Source organism: Abramis brama (genome assembly GCF_963993115.1).
Source record: "Abramis brama genome assembly, chromosome: 9".
NCBI lineage: Eukaryota > Metazoa > Chordata > Actinopteri > Cypriniformes > Leuciscidae > Abramis > Abramis brama.
The window spans coordinates 16,549,924-16,577,378 of NC_139971.1; the positions used below are offsets into that span (position 1 = coordinate 16,549,924).

At 40.0% G+C, this 27,455-nt stretch overlaps 1 protein-coding gene and 1 long non-coding RNA gene across 4 annotated transcripts in view; one reads left to right on the forward strand and one right to left on the reverse strand.

Moving 5' to 3' along the window:
- dhx36 (DEAH (Asp-Glu-Ala-His) box polypeptide 36) overlaps positions 1-27,455 on the reverse strand; it is a 226,734-nt gene that overhangs the window by 180,108 nt on the left and 19,171 nt on the right. The window lies entirely within an intron of this gene.
- On the forward strand, positions 2,359-7,043 carry LOC311089328. Its single transcript, XR_014607673.1, has 3 exons — positions 2,359-5,210; positions 5,716-5,795; positions 5,886-7,043. It is a non-coding gene; the product is annotated as an uncharacterized lncRNA (long non-coding RNA).

A 27,455-nucleotide genomic window follows, 5' to 3' on the forward strand; every position in this document is an offset into this window, starting at 1 on the left:
TAAGATTTTCAGGTAGGTCTAACAGGTAGGAACAGAAATTAAAGTTATCAAACACTTCACAGTCTTCACTGCATACATTATAAATTAAGTATAGATTAATCCTTATTAAAGCTACAAATGTTATTCAGTCAAGAGCAGTGAGTGATTTTCTCTTTGTCTTTTGTTCTTTGATTAACATTAATCACAGACTGCAGTAGGTTTATTAGGCTGCTGTCACTTTAAGAGCTGACCACATAACCCGGATCTAACACACATCATATTTTCTCACAACTCTTTGCATTCATTTAACACTTTTAAACTCAGGTGTTTGTTCACAGAGAGCCGCATCACCAGACAGAGAGTTGGGGAATTGATAATCAAGTAAAGATTTGAGTTCTTTTTTGCATCTTATCACACTTGAATGGTTTAATAGCACTTGAATGAATGATAGAGTGATCATTTAGCCTACTGTAGGGCAGCCAAAAGATGACAGAATAAAAAACAGATGCTCTGTTAATTGCGTTAAAGTCCCCCTGTGGAGAAAATCAACCTCAAAATCAAATAATGTTGTTTCTATGTCTATGTGGTGTTTTTAATATGCTTTAAGGCAAACCATGTACACATGAATAAGTCAACACCATTGCTGAGTATTTTCTCCTTAAAACTGCAGTCAACCAAAGACGGTCTCAAAAAAACGCTGGTGAAATCGCTGGTGTTTCTGACATCACAAACTAAATTGTAACCAATCACGACAACGTGTGATTATCAACAAGTGGATCTCTGAGCTGGTGTGAGTGAGTGGAGGTGGAGCTAATTTGCATATTCATAGAACCGCGTATACTAAACGAGGCAAGAGTGTAGATACATTCAAGCTATTTTAAGGCATGAAGAATTTTTTTTTTTTTTTCAAGAAAAAAACATTTAAATAATTTTTGTGATCAAAGATGAGTTTTAAGGGATAAAATGATTGACTACAGGGGGATTAAAGTTAACTGTTAATGCATTAAAATGCTTGGGATTTTTTTTTTCTGTTTTTAACGCAGCATTTGTTTTTGTTTTTTTAAGCGTAAAAGCTACAGTCGTCATTTGTTGGAATTGCATGGAAAAGACGAACTAGCACATTCTTCAGCATTTCTTTCTTGTTCCATCCAAATGTTTGTAATTATGAAATGACATGAGGGTGAACAAAATATTATTACATTTTTAATAAAGTTAACTTTCTCTTGAAGAGAACCCTCCTCAGGCACATTACTAATATTAGAAGAACATAGAGTGAACAAGACTGTTATTCTTTTATAGAAGAGGAAAAAACAAGCCTAAAATGAGGTTTGTGTCTGTGATAATGAACCTGCGGGTTATCACGTGAACATCAGTTCACTGTGTTATTGTGTACATTGATTCATTATTATGATTTTGTATGTGTATAGAGACCAGGTCAAGGTTTAGTGTCTAAATTATGTGGAGTGATTAAGGACAAGAAATGAACAGAGACTTTGAAGGTTACATATTTGTTTATTTTGTATACGTTTATTATTCAACCCATGTCATGGCTTAACTTACCTGTTTGGTCCTGTGCAGGGGAGTGTTCTGATGATGTGAATATCCCTAATGATTCTGTTATGGGTTATACTATTTAGTAAGACAGAGAGTGATATGAATGTGTTGATATGATAAACTGTCTTATTTGAATATGTATTGTACATGTGATCAGTGATTATATTTATGATTTATAAACAAGATTTATCAACAAGCGCAAACTGAGGTGACTACATCAGCAGCGGCAGATGAAGCTGTAACAGCAACACAAGGTTATGGTTCAATAAGCTTTAACAGCCAAAGAATGCTGCCTTGGTCATGTGATGAGGACATTGAGCATTATTTAATGACTTTTGAACGTATTGCTCAAGCGTGCAAATGGCTGAGTCATGACTGGGTGTTACATCTCTTACCGTTGCTAACAGGCAAGGCAAGAGCAGCGTATGTGGCCATGGAGCCGGATAATTCACTGAACTATGACTGTGTTAAGCAAGCGATACTTGACAAGTTTGAAATTAACCCAGAAACCTTCCGACAACGTTTCAGAGCATACAGTCCGGGAGATGATGAAACACCACGTGAACTGTATGTAAGATTGAAAGATCTGTACGAAAAGTGGATGGTCCCTTCACGTCGAACCAAGCAAGAGATTGGCGAATAGTGCTGGTACAGTTTCTCAAAATGCTGAATCCAGAAGCAAGAACTTGGGTGAAGCAGAATGGTCCTACTTCGTGTAGACAAGCGGCAGAACTGGCAGAGACATTCATGACTGCAAGGCGATCATTGCATCAGACGAGACAATGGTGAGACGTCAACCACAGCATTACTGGTAAGTCTGGGGATGCTAAGGGTAGTGGTCTGAGAAATGTTGGCGCTAATAGTCGAACGTTACAAAACAATTCTACTCCGAGTAACGGTATGCGGGCTGGGGGAGTTAGTAAGTAAAACAGAGGGGATGTAATTATATGTCATGCATGCGGCCAGGCAGGGCATAAAAAAGCCGATTGTCCAGTGCAAAATGTATCTAATACTCGCCTGTGTTATGAGTTAAGATCGTCAGTGAAGCTGAATGAGCTAGAACTGAACACCGACACAGTAGTGGAGGTGAAGATTGGAAACACGTTGTTTAAAGCATTGGTTGATTCTGGTTCAAGCCAAACATTAGTGAGATCAGAATGTTTAGGTCAGGTTAAGTCAAATGTACTAAATCATGACAAACTGAAAGTCTGTTGTATTCATGGCGATGAAAAAGAGTATCCTAAAACTGAGATTGTGATTGAAATTGAAGGTCAAGCCTATAAATTATCTCTTGGGGTAATTGACAAATCACCCTATCCAGTGATATCAGGCAGAGATATACCAGTGTTGGTGGATTTGTTACAGAATGATAATGTAGCAGATGCTAGGGTTGTAACAAGAAGAGGAGGTCAGTAAACCGCTTTTGCAAGATTTACCGTTCAATTGGGTTTCGAAAAAGAGGAAATCTAGGAGGGAGAAACATCGCAATAAAGTTATGTGTACTGAAGTAATTGAAAATGTGACAAAACCGTACACAGACGATCTTGAGCAAATTCCTCATGATATTGTGCAATTGCAAAGGCAGGATGAAACTTTGAAACCGCTGTTTGAGAATGCTAAGGTTAACAACAGAATGTCAACATTAATTCAGAAAGATCAGCTGATGATTAAAGATGAAAAGTTGTACTTAAGGAGATATTGGTGGTACCGGAGTCTATGAGGTTAAAGGTATTACAATTAGTTCATTCAGTACTTTGGGCAGGACATTTAGGCCAACAGAAAACCCAGTCTAGAATTGCTAGTAAGTTTTATTGGCCTAAACTCTATACAGATGTTGTTGATTTTTGTAAATCATGCCCTGAATGTCAGTTAGTGAGACCTGCTAAAAAGAGTGACAGAGTACCTCTGGTAAGCTTACCTATTATTGACGTACCATTTTCTCGAATTGCAATGGACATCGTACACTGTAAAAACTAAAGGAGCCTCAAATATCCTGTCGGATACTCAAGGAACTTCAAAATGTAATTTAAGTGCCTCAAAGCTCTTTCTCCTATAGTAGGGTTACTGGAGGAGCATTGACAATCTTTGAGGTTCTTGCTGGAACTTATGGGATCCTTTAAGCACTTTGTATTTAGTTCAGAGGTTCTGGAGTCACCTTTTCATTACCATGAGACCTCGAAGTGCTTTGGGGGAAAATAGAGGAACTTGAATGCGATAAAAGGGTTATTGGAAGATCTTTTAACATTTAAGTGGTTCCTGGAAGATCTCTTATGTTAAAGCCAGCATCTGGAGGATCCCAATGGTTCAGTGAGGCCAGAATAAGATTATTATTATCCTATTATTATTATTATAGGTTACTTAAGTTTGATTCAGTATACATACCCAGGTGAAAAAGATGTACTATTAAATGTATTAAAAATGTAGCCTGCTTGAGTGTGTTTTTAGTAGACCTACAATACAATATATACTTTAATGCATTTTTAATACATTTCACGAGTTCACATCTACATATAATTAGTACAATAAGTTTATGCGTATTTGGTGTGCTGTCCGGGGGGAGGGCTCCGAGCGCGGAGTTAGGCCCGAACCCAGAGTACTCCCCCCAGTTGGTAAGTGTAGATGGAACTGGAAGTGAGGAGATGGGGTGGAGGAGGGATGCTGACAAACTTTCAATGAACAGAGATAGGTCTGCTGTGAATTTATACTCTGTCATTGAGTTGATTACTGATTAATCTCCAGCTGTGCATAATTTGGTTAATTATCTGAACCTGCTCCTCCCGAACTTTGTTAATAAAACATAATTTAACAGTAGCCTATATGTCTTTTTCACCTGGGTAGCTTACATTTATTTAGTATAGGCCTATTTTATTGATTAATTTAAACCTTAAACAACAACACTAAATAATAATAATAATAATAATAATAATAATAATAATAATAATAATAATATGAAGAAGAACCACCAGGAGGAGAAAAGTTTTATTCTGTCACGAAACTGCTGCTATTCCTCTGCTGTCGTCGCTTCAGTGATGCTCGCGCTGCTCGCGCGCAACAAAGCTCAGCTGATCGTCATCGGGTTTGAAAGTAACGGCTCCCCTCATCAAAGCTTCCGCCATTTGTCCGGCTCTCCGATACAAGGTTTGTAAACTCGCCAAATAAATATAAATACAGAGTCTACTCACTATATATTCAAACACACATATATATATAAACTAAATTTATTATACATTACTACGTTTTTACAGTGTTTACCACTCGTTTATTGCACAGTATCTGGTACGAAGGTTTTAGCCGCGATGCTAACTACATTGATCTAAGTTAATGAACAAATGGAAATTGACTTATTGTCTTAGATTGATTTAGTCATTCAATTCAACATATTCTGTACAACTGTGTCTTCAATTCGCTGATATAGCCTAACTAATTTAGCAGATTCCTGCTGTTGTCATTGGCGTTTGTTATGAATAACAAAAGCAGGTTAATATAGTTTGGTTGTTTTTGTTTAGCCTAACTTTACTTACTACAGGTGCCCTCATTCTCTCAAATACCATTTTAAAGCCATTTACTGGTCAATAAATATTATGTTGTGAATAATCAGCTTTGTTCTTTTGTTTCCCCAGAACAACCAGTACATTTCTAAAATAATCAGAACATTTCAGTGGCAACATTGAATTACAGTAAGTTACCTGCACCACATGCAAGTACTTTATTACTATGAACATTCTCTGTGTGAAATTGTATTGTTTGACTGTGTACTTGTGTTTTTTAATCAGTTATTCTCTGAAAATCTTCCCTCATGCTCTCAAATCTCATTCATGTTACTCAGAAAAATAATAATAGGCTATCACAGCATTGGCGCCAATAATGCTATGCATTTTTTCTTATATCTTTATCATTTGCATTTGAATATAACACATTTTAACTCTGAATTATAACTTCAAGTTTAGTCTTTTTCAACAAAAAAAAAAAGGAAAAAGCAATTATATGGCTTCAGAAGACTTACAACACAACCCATAACACATGAGTTGTGAACTCATTGATTATTTTTAGGATCTTTTCTGGGACATTTTTGGAGCTTAACCATTTTTACATAAATTGTTGCATTGAATTGAACTAGACAAGTGTACATAAGAATGGTTTCCTAAATGATTTACATAAATTGTTTCTGCTTGTTTCATGCAGTGATCGGTAAGCGATCGGTGACTGGGGCTGCATTATGCCCGAGATCTGCTTTTGGGTTCCACAGACAGAAAGTCAAACAGGTTTGGAACGTCACAAGGCTGAGGAAATTATTTAAATTTCACAACTATCACTTTAATAACATTACTAACAGTAAATTTTGTACTTTGCAGGGATCTCGGTAAGCTGAAATACAAGTTTGAAAAAGAACAAAAATCCTCCTGTAGACCTGAAAATCACTGAAGTGCCTGGACCATCCACCAGAAAAGAGGAAAAACAAACGGAAAACGAATCTGCTGTACCTTTTCACTTTTCTAACTCGTTAAGTACCTCACATGTCCCTTGTGAAGATTTTATTATTGATTGCATTTTATGTTGCAGTGATTAAAGGTGCGGTCACATTTGTGAATTTCGTGAAATTACACAGGCAAAAAAGTCCATTGACCATTGTCAGCAGTGTAGCGATGTAATGTATGAAGCCCAGCTCACACAGGAGTCACTTTCAAGCAGCTTTCTGTTGGTCAAATCTAGCGAATTCCAGTGACCACCTTGGTCCCATAGTGACATTTTTGACCACAAACGAAATTGCTGATCATGTGGATTCTTATTGAAATGACTGGAATTCACCAGTGAACATTCACAGAACAACAGATAATTTTACTGCACCTTAATACTGTTTCCGGGTCAAAGCCTCTACTTCTACTTCCTCTTATCTTGTTTCTGGTGAGAATACTCAACAACCATTTATGAACACTGTTGATTCAAGTCACACATTTAAACTTTTCAAAAGCCATAGTGTACATTACAGTCTCCAGTCTAAAGGCATGCCAGACTTCAACATTTTATGATTCAAAATAGCTGAATATCTAACCATCAGAGATTTCGGTATAGAGATAAAGGTTATAAAGGTTAGGATCATAATTTTCAGGAATAGTACAGCACAATAAGTGTATATTAGCACTGTTTGTTTGTTTTTGGCATCTGATAGAGCTTTTGGACTTGGAAACAGTGATGTCAGACTTACCATCGGACTGAAACACAAATGTTTTAAAGTTAAGTGAAGATGGACATTTTTAATTAGTCAAAATTATTTAATTTTTTTTTTACATTGATTTATTTCGTGGAACATATGTGTTTCCATGCATTTTGTTGAAATGTCTTTTCGTGTATAGCCTATTGTATATACATGGTTGATTATTCATGTTGCTTATGTATTATAAACATTTTTTGTGTATTCATTGATATTAAATCTATAGTTTATTTCCCATGTGCATGGAAGTGTATGTATAAAAATGAATATAAAATATGTAATAAACAATTCTTATTTTGTATTTGGTTCAATTTGTTTATTATAATAGAAGTCAAAGGTAACCATAGTAACATGAAATTAAATATTTAAAAAAAATGAAATTTGGTTCCTGGAGGCACCCAAAGTGGTTCCACACAGTGCCTAATATAAGAGTTCCTCAGGAAACTTGTGTGGTTCCTCAGAGAACTGCCCCTTTTTAAAGGGTGCCTAGAGGATCTACAGACGGTTCCGCCGGTGTGGCAAAGTGAAGAACCCCAAAAGGTTCCTCCAGGCACCTTTTATTTTTACAGTGTAGGACCTTTAGAAAGGAGTAGAGCTGGTAATAAGTACATTTTGGTTGTTGCTGATTACGCTACGCGTTATCCAGAAGTTTTTCCTCTCCGAAACATCAAGACAAGGCAGGTTGTGAATGCACTGGTTCAACTTTTTTCTCGAGAAAAGATTTCCAATATTTTTTGGAAAGATTTAATCAGACACTGAAGTCAATGCTACGAAAGTTTGTGTCTGATACAGGTGCTGATTGGGACCAATGGTTGCCATATTTGATGTTCGCGTATCATGAAGTTTCATAGGCATCAACGGGCTTCTCACCATTTGAGATGCTGTATGGACGTCAGGTTCGTGGACCGTTAGATATGCTAAAGGAGGCCAGGGAAGGAGGTAATGCACGTGAGCAAACAAACATTCTGTCATGTTTTGAAGATGATAGAGAAATTCAGACTCAATGACCGATGTTGTGAGAGCTAACATGACAAAAGCACAGCAGCAACATAAATACTGGTATGATCAGTCCAGTAGGAAAAGAGTGCTGACTCCAGGGCAGAAGGTACTGTTATTACTTCCTACTTCTGAAAGTTCACTTTTGGCTAAATGGCAAGGACCATATGAAGTGCTTAGAAAGCTAAGTCTCACAAATTATGAGATTTCTGTACCTGATCGTAGGAAAAAGTTTCAGATCTTCCATATTAATCTGTTGAGGCCTTGGAATGAAAGAAAAGGCTCATGGTCAGAGCAGCTGTGGGCAAGGAAAGTGGAGGGTGAAGAGGAATTAGAAGAACAATATTTTCCTGTTAATTCAAAGTCAACTTTCCCACTAATAGATCATCTATCACCTAAACAGCAAAAAGAGTTCCAGAATCTAGTACCAGGGGTGAAAGTGTAAATAAATAAAAGTGTAATTTAAGTGTTTGTATAAAAATCAGTTAATTTTTACCTTCAATATTATAATAGGCTAATGAAGCCTAGTAGGCTACAACTGACTCCCATAGTTTACAGCATTAGTTAAGAGATTTGTTTTCCTTGAGAAAATTTGCCATGTACTGTACCTGATATCCAAAATAATCAATATTGAATCGAATTGAATCGGAATCGAAATCGAATCGAATTGCAAGCTTGTGAATCGAAATCGAATCAAATTGTGAAATTTGTGTCAATACCCAGCCCTAGTGGTAAACGCAAAGAAATGCCAGATCGCCAAGCAGGAAGTTTCTTTCTTGGGTTACGCTGCTGGAGGAGGTTCAGTGAGACCACAAGTGGACAAACTTCAAGCAATTTTGTCATGTGCACCGCCGTCATCAAAGAAAGGGGTCAGATCCTTTCTGGGTTTGATAGGTTGGTACAAGGAGGTTTATACCTAACTTTGCCAGCAGAGTGGCGTCACTGAAGGACCTAACAAAGAAAAGCAGTTCTACTAAAGTCAAGTGGACATCCGAATGCGAACATGCCTTCCAAGACCTTAAGTCTTGTTTGTGCAAAGATCCTGTGTTACAGAGTCCGAATTTTGAACTTCAGTTTGTAGTACAAACTGATGCATCTGAGCTGGGGTTGGGTGCAGTACTGTTAAGCCTTGTTTATACTTTCGCCTGGCACCGCAGCGCAAGTCTCCGCAGACAGCGCGCGCACCTCCCCAAACGGACGAGGCGTTTATACTTGACGCGCTCGCCATTGTACTATTCTTTGAAACGACGGGGCGACTCAAGTAATTTTCCTCTAAACCATCAGGAATCAGCGGTGAGAAGAAGAAAGCTATACACGCGTGACAATGTTTATTTTAGTACACCGCCACCAATACCACACTACAAAAAGAATTGTGTAAACCCAGTAAACCCCGAGATTATTACTAGTGACAATAAAACAAAATAATTGGATATGAGAATGTGTATACAATATAACTAAATTAACAATCTCTTACATATTTTCTAATTTCACTAAACATTTCATTAAGTTTCATTTTTATTAAACATGGACCTTTATGTTCATTAAAAATACTTTTTATGCTATTGTATGCAAATTTTTTTAATGTAAGCAACTAATTTAGACGTGCAAACTGGGTGCCGGTGTGGTGAGAAGTTCGAGCTCGGCCAGATTCGGCTCGAAGTCGTTCATCTTCGGATGCGGAGCCGCGCGCACTGTTACAAAAAAGCCGCGCACATCGCCAAGCGAAATGGGGCAAGTACTCCTCGCTGCGGACTGTAGCGCGGTGACGTCACGTATTCACGTCACGTATGTACATCACGTATGTGTTATGTGTCACGTATGTATTACTTTAGTTTTTTTAAAACATTAACATTTATTAAAAGTTAAATTTGCGCATGCGTTTTAAAGACGCGTGACGTCAAAACTCGTGACGTCACCGCGTAACGCGCATGCGCTGTCACCGCGATATGGCGCATGCGCGTTACGCGGTGACGTCACGAGTTTTGACGTCACGCGTCTTTAAAACGCATGCGCAAATTTAACTTTTAATAAATGTTAATGTTTTAAAAAAACTAAAGTAATAATGAAAGCAGCAAAAAGGAGTACATAGTTTTAACTATGCCTGATCTAAGCTAAACTTATAAGGAATTTCAGAGTATATATTGTGCAATATCTGTGTAGTATTTTATTTAAAGTTTTTCTGTTGCACTTCACTGTGTAAATTACAAAATTACTGTAAACATTAATGGCACCTTATATATTTCTTATTTTAATCATTCCTCTGTAATAGTTAATAATTGTTTATTTTTGTGCATTATATAGGCTATTATAAAACATTTACTCCAATAAAGTAGTTTGAATGAAGTTAAACCAACTACATACAGTACATTGTCAAAGGCAAACTTTAGGTTGGCTTGAGAAAGCTTAGCCTGAAAGTTTTAAATAATTTTAAAAGCTTGAATTTTTAAGGTTTTCAGTTTGAAGTTCAAAGTAGTTTTCAAGCTGAAAGTTTTGAAGGTACAATACAATACAGTCTATGATACAAAGACAGATAGATGGACATGACAGATAGGCAGATAGAGATAGATGGATAGACAGACAGTCAGATAGATAGATTAGACAGATGGATAGATTGTACAGACAGACAGATAGAAATAGATGGACGGAAAGCCATACTTTCTCAAGTACCTTTTACAGTACTCACAACTTAGATTTAAAGAACTTGTCCAGCCATACAAAGTGGGCCTCTTCTCTGAATTTGGGCTTGCTGACAACGTCCCTGAAAATCTTGCATGTCAGTGAAAGCAAAATACATGTTTAACTCCATTACTTTTTAATTAATTTTACCACACATTTATTTAACATAACTTACAGTACATACAATACATTCAGGAATGTAACTTTTACAGTACAATCTGATACTGAGGAGCAACATTTCTTTTGCAGTACATGCAACAATCAACTACATGACTTCATTAATTTAAGTCTTTCTGCTCATTTTCAAGCCTTAATTTGTTTAAAGGCGAATTAAGACTTTTACATATTTTAAAATTTGCTGAAACCCTGTCATTTTGAATGCTAACATCAAAGAGTATAGAAGTACCAAGAGGCGAAACTCAATAGAACGTTCCATTGCAACAAACGCACCCATGCGCAGAGCTGCAGCTCCGCCATCTTGGACTGAACGCAACACAGCTGTCATAGAATTGAACGATAACCGGTTCAAATTCAAAAGCGGTTAAATGAACTAAATAGTAGTTTCTAGTTTTTAATATCTCTATAGCAGACATCCCATGTCTCCCGGAAGTTCCGGGAGTCTCCCGCATATTGATAGCGGCTCCCTGATGCCCGCAAATTAGGCTAAAATCTCCCGGAATCTAGAGCGAGCGAGCGAGCAAGAGCGCGCAGCTCCAAACCGTGTAACGTTAGAGCACACGGCAGGAGCGAGATATCAACATATCAACCTATGTGGAACACAACTTCTTCAGATTTTTTGCTTTCATTTTCTTGCAGTTCTAGAGTAAAATATTTTGTAATATATATATTTTATATAAAATATAAATAATTATATTTTTAAATTTGTACATTTTAATAAACTCAAACTTATATAACTTTTTTCTGTTTCACTTTCATAATTTATTTCACTTCAACAATAATCTGACAAATGTCTTCTTTAAAACAAGACCAACCATAGGTCTATATTCCAAAGCATTCTTGAATTACAACCATTTAAGTTTGGATAGTGATTTTCATGTTTATGCGAAAAAAAGGTGACAGCGTGAAAGCGGTCATTTGCCAGGTTAGGTGTTCATATATCTCTGAAAGTATGCGATTTAAAAAGCCCACTTCGAGTCTTGACAATTTCGACCAAATACATACAAAACGTTAGCAAACTGTTACTGCGGTTATGGGATAGCTTACATTAACGTTACAGCACCTGTTATCGTTGACGTTAACTCACTTTAAAGTTAATAAAAACCTTTTCTACTTTACCTCTCTGGATCTTTGGGGAATCTATGAAATGCTAGTTGATTGGTTGTAGACTGGTAGTTGTTGCAGTTGATGGCAGAACACTGTTTTCTTTGTCTCCAATTATTTACAGACATAATATTAATGCTGTATACGGTAGTTGTGCTAACGGTAAAGCCGTTGGTTCAGTCCAAAATGGCGGCCGCGCTACCGAAGCGCCACCTAGTGGCTGTTGTCAAAACTGCAACGGAGTTTCGCCTCTTGGTACTTCTATACTCTTTGCTAACATATTGGCCTATCATAAAACATGTCATAACTTTTTAAAAAATATAAAACATTTATGACGCACTCTATGGCATCTCTTACAATTAAAAGCCGTTAACACAAAAGCACAATTGTTAAAACAGCATTTTTTTTTTTTTTTATTGCTTTAAACAACAAAACAATACAACATACATTTTAGAGCCAGGGGAGCAAAGAAAACACACATATATAAAATATATATGTATATAAAATGTATGTATACAAAGGCCTCCTTAATCACACTGTTATCATACTTTGAATATCCAAAAATTACATTTTCAAAATGCAATACAAAAATATAGCTGCGAGCAGCGATTACGGGCCCAAGCCGGTGGCACCGCCACCCCGGTGCCTTTAGGGTGGCGGTGCCCCCGGCTTTGGCCCTTCATCGCTGCTCGCAGCTATATTTATATATATATATATATATATATATATATATATATATATATATATATATATATATATTTAATGTATTTTTATCATGTTGAAAAAGTTTGGTGTGAATAAAATAAACCACTTAGGAGGAGTAGCTAAAAACTCAGAGTCTGACATATCCAAAAAATCCACATTCAAACCAAAATATCTGACTTCCTGTTGCTCAGAGCTAATGACTGTAAATTAGAAAGTTGTCCGGCTCGATGAGACCAATATGCGTACTGATTTTTGTAACTGTGGGTAAAAGTAACCCCCCCACTTTTGTCAAAAATATTTTGAAAGTGACACACTTCCTGCTACCAGTTGGTGGCGCTATAACTTTGACTCACAATAGTTACATCCATCTGACCGGCCTCTTACCACGAACACACTGCTGAAGTTTCATCAAGATCAGTTAATGTATGCAGAAGTTATAAAACTTCGTGTTTCTCTTTTCTCGCCATAAATTCGTGTCCTCGCCATGGCCAAACCGTTCGAGATATCAAAAATCCATCCGGAATTTATCATCCTCAATGTCTTGACTTCATGCTGACCGAGTTTGGAGGCGAGTGGATGAATTCTCTAGGAGGAGTACATCAAATTCCACAGCATGCGTTTTTCAAACAACCCATAATAGCCGACTTCCTGTTGGGCGGAGCTAATAACTTAGAGTGCGGAAGTTGTTCGGCCCGATGAGATCTATATGTGTACCGAGTTTCATATTAATTCATGCAAGCGTGTTTGATATATGGACCAAGTTTTTAGACCGTGTCCAAGGGGGCGCTGTTGAGCCCCCCTGCCACGCCCGGGTACCAGCTTCAGCCCGGCCCTGATGACCGTGGGTTCTGACCTGTGTGGAACGTTTCAAGAGTTTTTGAGCACGTTAAGGGCCCCAAAAGCCCCTGAAACCTTGAAGAACAAAGATTAAATGGAATAGACAAATCCCCCCCCCCCCCCCCCACGCACACACACACAGACACAGAGAGAGAGAGAGAGAGAAAATTCTCCAGAAAATCCACATTCAAACCAAAATATCTGACTTCCTGTGGGTCTGAGGTAATGACTGTAAGTTAGAAAGGTGTCCTGCTTGATGAGAACAATACACCTACCAAGTTTTGTGATTCTAGGAAAAACTAAGCCCCCATTGTTGACTAAAGGTGGCGCTACTGAGCCATTCCACCACGCCCATTTCTGAAACTTTGCACATGTCTACTGTATAATAAATGTGATGTGTCTGTCGAGTTTCATGCATTTTCAAGCATGTGAAGAGTCTCAAAAGCATCCGAAAAGAATATTAAAGTTTGATGCGTTGCCACGGCAACAGTATCTAAGATATCAATAATCCTTTCACAGGTCTACATCTGCCGTGTGTCTACATTATACACATAAAGTTTTAAGCAAATCGGGTAAAAATAAGAAAGTGATTTCAAAGCATTTTGAAAGTGACACACTTCCTGTTGCCAGTTGGTGGCGCTATAACTTTGACTCACAAAGGTCATATCCATGTGATCGGCCTCTTACAACGAACACACTGCTGAAGTTTCAGCAAGATCAGATAATGTATGCAGAAGTTATAACACACTTCCTGTGTCCCATTATTCGCCATAAATTCGTTTCCTCGCCACGGCCAAACCGTTCGAGATATCAAAAATCTGTTCGCAAGAATTCATCCTCAATGTCTTGACTTCATTCACACCGAGTTTGGCGGCGATCGGATGAATTCCCTAGGAGGAGTATTTCACATTCCATTGTATGCGTTTTCCAAACAACGTATAATAACCGACTTCCTGTTGGGCTTTTGTAAAACTTAGAGCACGAAAGTTGTGCGGCCCGATGAGATCTATATGTGTACTGAGTTTCATATTATTACATGCAAGCGTGTTTGATATATGGACCAAGATTTCGGACCCCATTCCAGGGGGCGCTGTCGAGCCCCCCTGCCACGCCCGGGTACCAGCTTCAGTCCGGCCCTGATGGCCGCGGGTTCTGACCTGTGTGCAAAGTTTCAAGAGTTTTTGAGCATGTTAAGGGCCCCAAAAGTGGCAAAAAGGCACAAAAAAAAATAATGAAGAAAAAGAAAAAAAATAATAATAAATATAGCTGCGAGCAGCGATTGCGGGCCCAAGGCGGTGGCACCGCTACCCTGTTGCCTTTAGTTACACTAAAGGCACCGGGGTGGCGGTGTCACCGGCTTGGGCCCTCCATCGCTGCTCGCAGCTATATTTATATATATATATATATATATATATATATATATATATATATATATATATATATATAAAAATGTAATATATATATATATATATATATATATATATATATATATATATCGGACAAGTAATATTCTCTGTCTTGTCACTTTAAAATATATATATATATATATATATATATATATATATATATATATATATATATATATAAAATTCAGAGGCCGATTTTGCAAATAAATCCACATTCAAACCAAAATATCTGACTTCCTGTTGGTCAGAGCTAATGACTGTAAATTAGAAACTTGTCCGGCTCGATGAGACCAATATATGTACTGATTTTTGTAACTGTGGGTAAAAGTAACCCCCCCATTTTGTCAAAAGCATTTTGAAAGTGACACTGTTCCTGTTGCCAGTTGGTGGCGCTATAACTTTGACTCACAATAGTTGCATCCATCTGACCGGCCTCTTACCACGAACACACTGCTGAAGTTTCATCAAGATCAGTTAATGTATGCAGAAGTTATTCCACTTCGTGTTTCTCTTTACTCGCCATAAATTCGATTCCTCGCCACGGCCAAACCATTCGAGATATCAAAAATCCGTCCGCAATTTAGCATCCTCAGTGTCTTGACTACATGCACACCGAGTTTGGAGGGGACACGGTGAATTTTCTTGGAGGAGTATTTCACATTCCACAGCAAGCGTTTTCCAAACAACCCATAATAGCCGACTTCCTGTTGGGCTGGCGTAAAACTTGACCGGGGGAAAGTTGTTCGGCACGATGAGATCTATATGTGTACCGAGTTTCATATTAATTCATGCAAGCGTGTTTGATATATGGACCAAGTTTTAGAACCCCGTTCAAGGGGGCGCTGTTGAGCCCCCCAGCCACGCCCGGGTACCAGCTTCTGCCCGTCCCTGATGGCAGGGGGTTCTGACTTGTGTGCAAAGTTTCAAGAGTTTTTGAGTACGTTAAGGACCCCAAAAGCCCCTGAAACCTTGATTAACAATATAAAAGCAATAGTCAAATCCCCCCCTCCCCTCACACACACAGAGACACAGAAAGAGGGAGAGAAAATTCTTCAGAAAATCCACATTCAAACCAAAATATCTCTCTTCCCGTTGGTCGGAGATAGTTAATGTCAATTAGAAAGTTGTCCGTCTTGATGAGAACAATACACATACCAAGTTTTGTTGCTGTTGATAAAACTAACCCCCCCACTTATGACTAAAGGTGGCGCTACTGAGCCCCTCACCACGCCCGTTTCTGAAACTTTGCACATGTCTACGGGCTAATAAATGTGATGTGTCTGTCGAGTTTCATCCAATTTCAAGTATGTTAAGAGTCTCAAAAGCATCAAAAGAGAATATTAAAGTTTGAAGCGTTGCCATGGCAACAGTATTAAAGATATCAAAAATCCTTTCACAGGTCTACATCTGCCGTGTGTCTACATTATACACATAAAATTTGAAGCAAATCGGGTAAAAATAAGAGGGTGATTTCAAAACATTTTGAAAGTGACACACTTCCTGCTGCCAGTTGGTGGCGCTATAACTTTGACTCACAATAGTTACATCCATCTGATCAGCCTCTTACCACGAACACACTGCTGAAGTTTCATCAAGATCAGTTAATGTGTGCAGAAGTTATACCACTTCGTGTTTCTCTTTTCTCGCCATAAATTCGTGTCCTCGCCACGGCCAAACCGTTCGAGATATCAAAAATCCGTCCGCAATTTAGCATCCTCAATGTCTTGACTTCATGCTGACCGAGTTTGGAGGTGATTGGATGAATTCTCTAGGAGGAGTACATCAAATTCCACAGCATGCGTTTTTCAAACAACCCATAATAGCCGACTTCCTGTTGGGCGGAGCTAATAACTTAGAGTGCGGAAGTTGTTCGGCCTGATGAGATCTATATGTGTACCGAGTTTCATATTAATTCATGCAAGCGTGTTTGAAATATGGACCAAGTTTTCGGACCCCGTTCAAGGGGGCGCTGTCGAGCCCCCCTGCCACGCCCAGGTACCAGCTTCAGTCCGGCCCTGATGGCCGCAGGTTCTGACCTGTGTGAAAAGTTTCAAGAGTTTTTGAGCACGTTAAGGGCCCCAAAAGCCCCTGAAACCTTGAAAAACAAAGATTTAATGGAATAGACAAATCCCCCCCACCCCCTCCACACACACACACACACAGAGAGAGAGAGAAAATTCTCCAGAAAATCCACATTCAAACCAAAATATCTGACTTCCTGTTGGTCTGAGCTAATGACAATAATTTAGAAAGTTGTCCGGCCTGATGAGAACAATATACGTACCAAGTTTTGCGATTCTAGGAAAAACTAAGCCCCCATTTTTGGCTAAAGGTGGCGCTACTGAGCCATTCCACCACGCCCCTTTCTGAAACTTTGCACATGTCTACTGGATAATAAATGTGATGTGTCTGTCGAGTTTCATGCAATTTCAAGTATGTTAAGAGTCTCAAAAGCTTAAAAAAAGAATATTAAAGTTTGAAGCATTGCCACGGCAACAGTATCTAAGATATCAATAATCCTTTCACAGGTCTACATCTGCCGTGTGTCTACAGTATACACATAAAGTTTGAAGCAAATCGGGTAAAAATAAGAGAGTGATTTCAAAGCATTTTGAAAGTGACAAACTTCCTGCTGCCAGTTGGTGGCGCTATAACTTTGACTCACAATAGTCACATCCATGTGATCGGCCTCTTACAACGAACACACTGCTGAAGTTTCATCAAGATCAGTTAATGTATGCAGAAGTTATAACACACTTCCTGTTTCCATTATTCGCCATAAATTCGTTTCCTCGCCACGGCCAAACCGTTCGAGATATCAAAAATCCGTTCGCAATTTAGCATCCTCAATGTCTTGACTTCATGCTGACCGAGTTTGGAGGCGAATGGATGAATTTCCTAGAAGGAGTACATCAAAATCCACAGCATGCGTTTCCAAACAACCCATAATAGCCGACTTCCTGTTGGGCTGGCGTAAAAAGTAAAAGTACGAAAGTTGTTCCGCCCGATGAGATCTATATGTGTACTGAGTTTCATATTATTACATGCAAGCGTGTCTGATTCATGGACCAAGTTTTCGGACTTCGTTCAAGGGGGCGCTGTTGAGCCCCCCTGCCACGCCCGGGTACCAGCTTCAGCCCGGCCCTGATGGCCGCGGGTTCTGACCCGTGTGCAAAGTTTCAAGAGTTTTCGAGCATGTTAAGGGCCCCAAAAGTGCCCGAAAGGTTGACAAAAAAATAATAATAAATATAGCTGCGAGCAGCGATTACGGGCCCAAGCCGGTGGCACCGCAACCCCGGTGCCTTTAGTTACCTAAAGGCACCGGGGTGGCGGTGCCCCCGGCTTTGGCCCTTCATCGCTGCTCGCAGCTATATTTATATATATATATATATATATATATATATATATATATATATATCTTTAATGTATTTTTATCATGTTGAAAAAGTTTGGTGTGAATAAAATAAACCACTTAGGAGGAGTAGCTAAAGTCTGACATATCCAAAAAATCCACATTCAAACCAAAATATCTGACTTCCTGTTGCTCGGAGCTAATGACTGTAAATTAGAAAGTTGTCCGGCTTGATGAGAACAATATAGGTACTGATTTTTGTAACTGTGGGTAAAAGTAACCCCCCCACTTTTGTCAAAAACATTTTTAAAGTGACACACTTCCTGCTGCCAGTTGGTGGCGCTATAACTTTGACTCACAATAGTTACATCCATCTGATCAGCCTCTTACCACGAACACACTGCTGAAGTTTCATCAAGATCAGTTAATGTGTGCAGAAGTTATACCACTTCGTGTTTCTCTTTTCTCGCCATAAATTCGTGTCCTCGCCACGGCCAAACCGTTCGAGATATCAAAAATCCGTCCGCAATTTAGCATCCTCAATGTCTTGACTTCATGCTGACCGAGTTTGGAGGTGATTGGATGAATTCTCTAGGAGGAGTACATCAAATTCCACAGCATGCGTTTTTCAAACAACCCATAATAGCCGACTTCCTGTTGGGCGGAGCTAATAACTTAGAGTGCGGAAGTTGTTCGGCCTGATGAGATCTATATGTGTACCGAGTTTCATATTAATTCATGCAAGCGTGTTTGAAATATGGACCAAGTTTTCGGACCCCGTTCAAGGGGGCGCTGTCGAGCCCCCCTGCCACGCCCAGGTACCAGCTTCAGTCCGGCCCTGATGGCCGCAGGTTCTGACCTGTGTGAAAAGTTTCAAGAGTTTTTGAGCACGTTAAGGGCCCCAAAAGCCCCTGAAACCTTGAAAAACAAAGATTAAATGGAATAGACAAATCCCCCCCACCCCCTCCACACACACACACACACACAGAGAGAGAGAGAAAATTCTCCAGAAAATCCACATTCAAACCAAAATATCTGACTTCCTGTTGGTCTGAGCTAATGACAATAAATTAGAAAGTTGTCCGGCCTGATGAGAACAATATACGTACCAAGTTTTGCGATTCTAGGAAAAACTAAGCCCCCATTTTTGGCTAAAGGTGGCGCTACTGAGCCATTCCACCACGCCCATTTCTGAAACTTTGCACATGTCTACTGGATAATAAATGTGATGTGTCTGTCGAGTTTCATGCAATTTCAAGTATGTTAAGAGTCTCAAAAGCTTAAAAAAAGAATATTAAAGTTTGAAGCATTGCCACGGCAACAGTATCTAAGATATCAATAATCCTTTCACAGGTCTACATCTGCCGTGTGTCTACATTATACACAAAGTTTGAAGCAAATCGGGTAAAAATAAGAGAGTGATTTCAAAGCATTTTGAAAGTGACAAACTTCCTGCTGCCAGTTGGTGGCGCTATAACTTTGACTCACAATAGTCACATCCATGTGATCGGCCTCTTACAACGAACACACTGCTGAAGTTTCATCAAGATCAGTTAATGTATGCAGAAGTTATAACACACTTCCTGTTTCCATTATTCGCCATAAATTCGTTTCCTCGCCACGGCCAAACCGTTCGAGATATCAAAAATCCGTTCGCAATTTAGCATCCTCAATGTCTTGACTTCATGCACACCGAGTTTGGTGGGGATGGGATGAATTTTCTAGAAGGAGTATTTCACATTCCACAGCAAGCGTTTTCCAAAAAACCTATAATAGCCGACTTCCTGTTGGGCTGGCGTGAAACTTGACAGAGGGAAAGTTGTTCGGCCCGATGAGATCTATATGTGTACCGAGTTTCATATTAATTCATGCAAGCGTGTTTGATATATGGACCAAGTTTTCAGACCCCGTTGAAGGGGGCGCTGTTGAGCCCCCCTGCCACGCCCGTTTCTGAAACTTTTCACATGTCTACTGGCTAATAAATGGGATGCATCTGTCGAGTTTCATCCAAATTCAAGCATGCTAAGCGTCTCAAACGCATCCGAAAAGAATATTAAAGTTTGATGCGTTGCCACGGCAACAGTATCTAAGATATCAATAATCCTTTCACAGGTCTACATCTGCCGTGTGTCTACATTATACACATAAAGTTTGAAGCAAATCGGGTAAACATAAGAGGGTGACTTCAAAGAATTTTGAAAGTGACACACTTCCTGCTGCCAGTTGGTGGCGCTATAACTTTGACTCACAATAGTCACATCAATGTGATCGGCCTCTGAAAACGAACACACTGCTGAAGTTTTATCAAGATCAGTTAATGTATGCAGAAGTTATAACACACTTCCTGTTTCCATTATTCGCCATAAATTCGTTTCCTCGCCACGGCCAAACCGTTCGAGATATCAAAAATCCGTTCGCAATTTAGCATCCTCAATGTCTTGACTTCATGCTGACCGAGTTTGGAGGCGAATGGATGAATTCCCTAGGAGGAGTACATCAAAATCCACAGCATGCGTTTCCAAACAACCCATAATAGCCGACTTCCTGTTGGGCTGGCGTAAAAAGTAAAAGTACGAAAGTTGTTCGGCCCGATGAGATCTATATGTGTACTGAGTTTCCTATTATTACATGCAAGCGTGTCTGATTTATGGACCAAGTTTTCGGACCTCGTTCAAGGGGGCGCTGTTGAGCCCCCTGCCACGCCCGGGTACCAGCTTCAGCCCAGCCCTGATGGCCGCGGGTTCTGACCCATGTGCAAAGTTTCAAGAGTTTTCGAGCATGTTAAGGGCCCCAAAAGTGCCCGAAAGGTTGACAAAAAAATAATAATAATAAAATATAGCTGCGAGCAGCGATTACGGGCCCAAGCCGGTGGCACCGCAACCCCGGAGCCTTTACCTAAAGGCACCGGGGTGGCGGTACCGCCGACTTTGGCCCTTCATCGCTGCTCGCAGCTATATTTATATATATATATATATATATATATATATATATATATATGTATATATATATATATGTATATATATATATATATGTATATATATATATATATGGCTATAATGAACAGGCTGCGATGTCAAGATTGCAATGCTGGAATGTGTGTGTGTGTGTGTGTGTGTGTGTGTGTGTGTGTGTGTGTGTGTGTGTGTGTGTGTGTGTGTGTGTGTGTGTGTGTGTGTGTGTGTGTGTGTGTGCATGTGTGTTCATGTTTTTATATCCCGGTGGGGACTTCAACCTGAATGCACACAGACTCATGGGGACTCGTGTCACAGTGGGGACCTAAATAGAGGTCCCCATGGGTAAACAAGCTTAGAAATCATACAGAATGAGTCTTTTTGGAAATGTAAAAATGCAGAAAGTTTTCTGTAATGGGTAGGTTTAGGGGTAGGGTTAGTGTGAGGAGATAGAATATACAGTTTGTAAAGTATAAAAACCATTAAGTCTATGGAGAGTCCCCACAAAGATAGTAAACCGTGTGTGTGTGTGTGTGTGTGTGTGTGTGTGTGTGTGTGTCTGTGTGTGTGTGTGTGTGTGGCGTGGGCGCGATGGAACAGTGGACATATAAAAACATACGTCATTATACAGGACCACATTCAAACTGCAAAGTGTTAACTTATATTTGTGTACTGTCGCAATAAGACACAACATTGTGCTTTTGTAAAATAATTTCAAGCAATCCACCCCCTGAAAGGCGCTAATTTTAAAATTAAACTAAAATGCTCATGGCTGCACGGGCATTCATGGTGCGCATCCACGACAAGGAACGAGCAGAACAGAGTGAACGTTTTTCAGTTTATTCCTACTTCCATAGGAATTCATTTGAAACGCCCGCTCAACCGCTCACCCTGTAGTCTGTGTGAGTCCTAATGCCCCAGTGTAGTGACGGGGACCCTATACTGCCAAAAGAGCACCGTCCTTCGGATGAGACGTTAAACCGAGGTCCTGACTCTCTGTGGTCATTAAAAATCCCAGGATGTCCTTCGAAAAAGAGTAGGGGTGTAACCCCGGCATCCTGGCCAAATTTGCCCCTTGGCCTCTATCCATCATGGCCTCCTAATCATCCCCATGTACTGATATACTGATTGGCTTCATCACTGTCTCCTCTCCACCAGTAAGCTGGTGTGTGGTGGGCGTTCTGGCGCAATATGGCTGCCATCGCATCATCCAAGTGGATGCTGCACATTGGTGGTGGTTGAGGAGATTCCCCCCATCTATGTAAAGCGCTTTGAGGTCTCAGAAAAAGCGCTATATAAATGTAACAAATTATTATTATTATTATCAACCACTATCAATGTCAGTGCGGACGAAAATATTTTACTTTCATTTTTAATTTTGCGATTCAAAAGCCCCCAGTGGTGTCACACGTCGATTAACCGGTGGTAAAATATTCTCACCGTCACATACCTAGTATATTTTTATGTAAATACAATAGGCCTACCTGATTTTGAACACAAGAGGGCAGTATAGCCCTATGTATGACTTGACTTTTATGAGACTAAATAGTACAATTACTATTTTTAAACTTATAAATAATTATTAAATTTAAAAAAAAAAAAGAATAAAATGAGTTTGGTTGTGATATTTGTATACTTTTATAGAAATAAATGGTGTATAATTACATTTTTAGAAGATGAGGCTTTTAGTGTTTAATTTTTGTACATTACTTCAGTCCCTCACTATAGCAAAAACATTTGAGATGTTTAATATCCGTTCACAATTTAGCATCTTTAATGTATTTTCATCATTTTGAAAAAGTTTGGTGTGAATAAAATAAGCCAGTTTGGAAGAGTAGCTAAAAACTCAGAGTCTGAAATATCCAAAAAATCCACATTCAAACCAAAATATCTGACTTTCTTTTGCTCTGAGCTAATGACTGTTAATTAGAAAGTTGTCCGGCTCGGTGAGACCAATATATATACTCATGTTTGTAACTGTTGGTAAAACTAACCCCCCCACTTTTGTCAAAAGCATGTTGAAAGTGACACACTTCCTGCTGCCAGTTGGTGGCGCTATAACTTTGACTCACAATAGTTACATCCATCTGATCGGCCTCTTATCACAAACACACTGCTGAAGTTTCATCAAGATCAGTTAATGTATGCAGAAGTTATAACACTTCGTGTCTCTCTTTTCTCGCCATAAATTCATTTCCTCGCCACGGCCAAACCGTTCAAGATATCAAAGATCCGTCCGCAATTTAGCATCCTCAATGCCTTGACTTCACGCTGACCGAGTTTGGAGGCGAATCGATGTATTTCCTAGGAGGAGTACATTAAATTCCACAGCAAGCGTTTCCAAACAACCCTAAATAGCCGACTTCCTGTTGGGCTGGCGTAAAACTTAGAGCACGAAAGTTGTTCGGCCCGATGAGATCTATATGTGTACCGAGTTTCAAATTGATTCATGCAAGCGTGTTTGATATATGGACCAAGTTTTAGAACCCCGTTCAAGGGGAGCTGTCGAGCCCCCCTGCCACGCCCGGCTACCAGATTCAGCCCGTCCCTGATGACCGTGGGTTCTGACCTGTGTGCAAAGTTTCAAGAGTTTTCGAGCAAGTTAAGGGCCCCAAAAGCCCCTGAAACCTTGAAAAACAAAGATTAAATGGAATATACAACCCCCCCCCATCCCCCCCCCCACACACACACACACACACACACACACACACACACACACACACACACAGACACACAGAGAGAGAGAGAGAATTCTCCAGAAAATCCACATTCAAACCAAAATATCTGACTTCCTGGTGGTCTGAGGTTATGACTGTAAATGAGAAAGTTGTCCGGCTTGATGAGAACAATACACCTACCAAGTTTTGTGATTCTAAGAAAAACTAAGCCCCCATTTTTGACTAAAGGTGGCGCTACTGAGCCATTTCACCACGCCCGTTTCTGAAACTTTTCACATGTCTACTGGATAATAAATGTGATGTGTCTGTCGAGTTTCATGCATTTTCAAGCATGTGAAGAGTCTCAAAAGCATCCGAAAAGAATATTAAAGTTTAATGCATTGCCACGGCAACAGTATCTAAGATATCAATAATCCTTTCACAGGTCTACATCTGCCGTGTGTTTACATTATACACATAAAGTTTTAAGCAAATCGGGTAAAAATAAGAGGGTGATTTCAAAGCATTTTGAAAGTGACACACTTCCTGTTGCCAGTTGGTGGCGCTATAACTTTGACTCACAAATGTCACATCCATGTGATCGGCCTCTTACAACTAACACACTGCTGAAGTTTCATCAAGATCAGTTAATGTATGCAGAAGTTATAACACACTTCCTGTTTGAATTATTCGCCATAAATTCGTTTCCTTGCCACGGCCAAACCGTTCGAGATATCAAAAATCCGTCCGCAATTTAGCATCCTCAATGTCTTGACTTCATGCCGACCGAGTTTGGAGGCGAATGAATGAATTTCCTAGGAGGAGTACATCAAATTCCACAGCATGCGTTTCCAAACAACCCATAATAGCTGACTTCCTGTTGGTCTGGCGTAAAACTTAGAGCACGAAAGTTGTTCGGCCCGATGAGGTCTATATGTGTAACGAGTTTCATATTATTACATGCAAGCGTGTCTGATTTATGGACAAGTGTTCGGATCCCGTTCCAGGGGGCGCTGTCGAGGCCCCCTGCCACGCCCGGGTACCAGCTTCAGCCCGGCCCTGATGGCCGCGGGTTCTGACCTGTGTGCAAAATTTCAAGAGTTTTCGCATGTTAAGGGCCCCAAAAGTGCCCGAAAGGTTGACAAAATAATAATAATAATAATAAATATAGCTGCGAGCAGCGATTACGGGCCCAAGCCGGTGGCACCGCAACCCCGGTGCCTTTAGTTACCTAAAGGCACCGGGGTGGCGGTGCCCCCGGCTTTGGCCCTTCATCGCTGCTCGCAGCTATATTTATATATATACAGTGAGGAAAATAAGTATTTGAACACCCTGCTATTTTGCAAGTTCTCCCACTTAGAAATCATGGAGGGGTCTGAAATTGTCATCGTAGGTGCATGTCCACTGTGAGAGACATAATCTAAAAAAAAAAATCCAGGAATCACAATGTATGATTTTTAAACTATTTATTTGTATGATACAGCTGCAAATAAGTATTTGAACACCTGAGAAAATCAATGTTAATATTTGGTACAGTAGCCTTTGTTTGCAATTACAGAGGTCAAACGTTTCCTGTAGTTTTTCACAAGGTTTGCACACACTGCAGGAGGGATTTTGGCCCACTCCTCCACACAGATCTTCTCTAGATCAGTCAGGTTTCTGGGCTGTCGCTGAGAAACACGGAGTTTGAGCTCCCTCCAAAGATTCTCTATTGGGTTTAGGTCTGGAGACTGGCTAGGCCACGCCAGAACCTTGATATGCTTCTTACAGAGCCACTCCTTGGTTATCCTGGCTATGTGCTTCGGGTCATTGTCATGTTGGAAGACCCAGCCTCGACCCATCTTCAATGCTCTAACTGAGGGAAGGAGGTTGTTCCCCAAAATCTCGCAATACATGGCCCCGGTCATCCTCTCCTTAATACAGTGCAGTCGCCCTGTCCCATGTGCAGAAAAACACCCCCAAAGCATGATGCTACCACCCCCATGCTTCACAGTAGGGATGGTGTTCTTGGGATGGTACTCATCATTCTTCTTCCTCCAAACACGTTTAGTGGAATTATGACCAAAAAGTTCTATTTTGGTCTCATCTGACCACATGACTTTCTCCCATGACTCCTCTGGATCATCCAAATGGTCATTGGCAAACTTAAGACGGGCCTTGACATGTGCTGGTTTAAGCAGGGGAACCTTCCGTGCCATGCATGATTTCAAACCATGGCGTCTTAGTGTATTACCAACAGTAACCTTGGAAACGGTGGTCCCAGCTCTTTTCAGGTCATTGACCAGCTCCTCCCGTGTAGTTCTGGGCTGATTTCTCACCTTTCTTAGGATCATTGAGACCCCACGAGGTGAGATCTTGCATGGAGCCCCAGTCCGAGGGAGACTGACAGTCATGTTTAGCTTCTTCCATTTTCTAATGATTGCTCCAACAGTGGACCTTTTTTCACCAAGCTGCTTGGCAATTTCCCCGTAGCCCTTTCCAGCCTTGTGGAGGTGTACAATTTTGTCTCTAGTGTCTTTGGACAGCTCTTTGGTCTTGGCCATGTTAGTAGTTGGATTCTTACTGATTGTATGGGGTGGACAGGTGTCTTTATGCAGCTAACGACCTCAAACAGGTGCATCTAATTTAGGATAATAAATGGAGTGGAGGTGGACATTTTAAAGGCAGACTAACAGGTCTTTGAGGGTCAGAATTCTAGCTGATAGACAGGTGTTCAAATACTTATTTGCAGCTGTATCATACAAATAAATAGTTAAAAAATCATATATTGTGATATCTGGATTTTTTTTTTTTAGATTATGTCTCTCACAGTGGACATGCACCTACGATGACAATTTCAGACCCCTCCATGATTTCCAAGTGGGAGAACTTGCAAAATAGCAGGGTGTTCAAATACTTATTTTCCTCACTGTATATATATATATATATATCTTTAATGTATTTTTATCATGTTGAAAAAGTTTGGTGTGAATAAAATAAACCACTTAGGAGGAGTAGCTAAAGTCTGACATATCCAAAAAATCCACATTCAAACCAAAATATCTGACTTCCTGTTGCTCGGAGCTAATGACTGTAAATTAGAAAGTTGTCCGGCTTGATGAGAACAATATAGGTACTGATTTTTGTAACTGTGGGTAAAAGTAACCCCCCCACTTTTGTCAAAAACATTTTTAAAGTGACACACTTCCTGCTGCCAGTTGGTGGCGCTATAACTTTGACTCACAATAGTTACATCAATCTGATCAGCCTCTTACCACGAACACACTGCTGAAGTTTCATCAAGATCAGTTAATGTGTGCAGAAGTTATACCACTTCGTGTTTCTCTTTTCTCGCCATAAATTCGTGTCCTCGCCACGGCCAAACCGTTCGAGATATCAAAAATCCGTCCGCAATTTAGCATCCTCAATGTCTTGACTTCATGCTGACCGAGTTTGGAGGTGATTGGATGAATTCTCTAGGAGGAGTACATCAAATTCCACAGCATGCGTTTTTCAAACAACCCATAATAGCCGACTTCCTGTTGGGCGGAGCTAATAACTTAGAGTGCGGAAGTTGTTCGGCCTGATGAGATCTATATGTGTACCGAGTTTCATATTAATTCATGCAAGCGTGTTTGAAATATGGACCAAGTTTTCGGACCCCGTTCAAGGGGGCGCTGTCGAGCCCCCCTGCCACGCCCAGGTACCAGCTTCAGTCCGGCCCTGATGGCCGCAGGTTCTGACCTGTGTGAAAAGTTTCAAGAGTTTTTGAGCACGTTAAGGGCCCCAAAAGCCCCTGAAACCTTGAAAAACAAAGATTAAATGGAATAGACAAATCCCCCCCACCCCCTCCACACACACACACACACACAC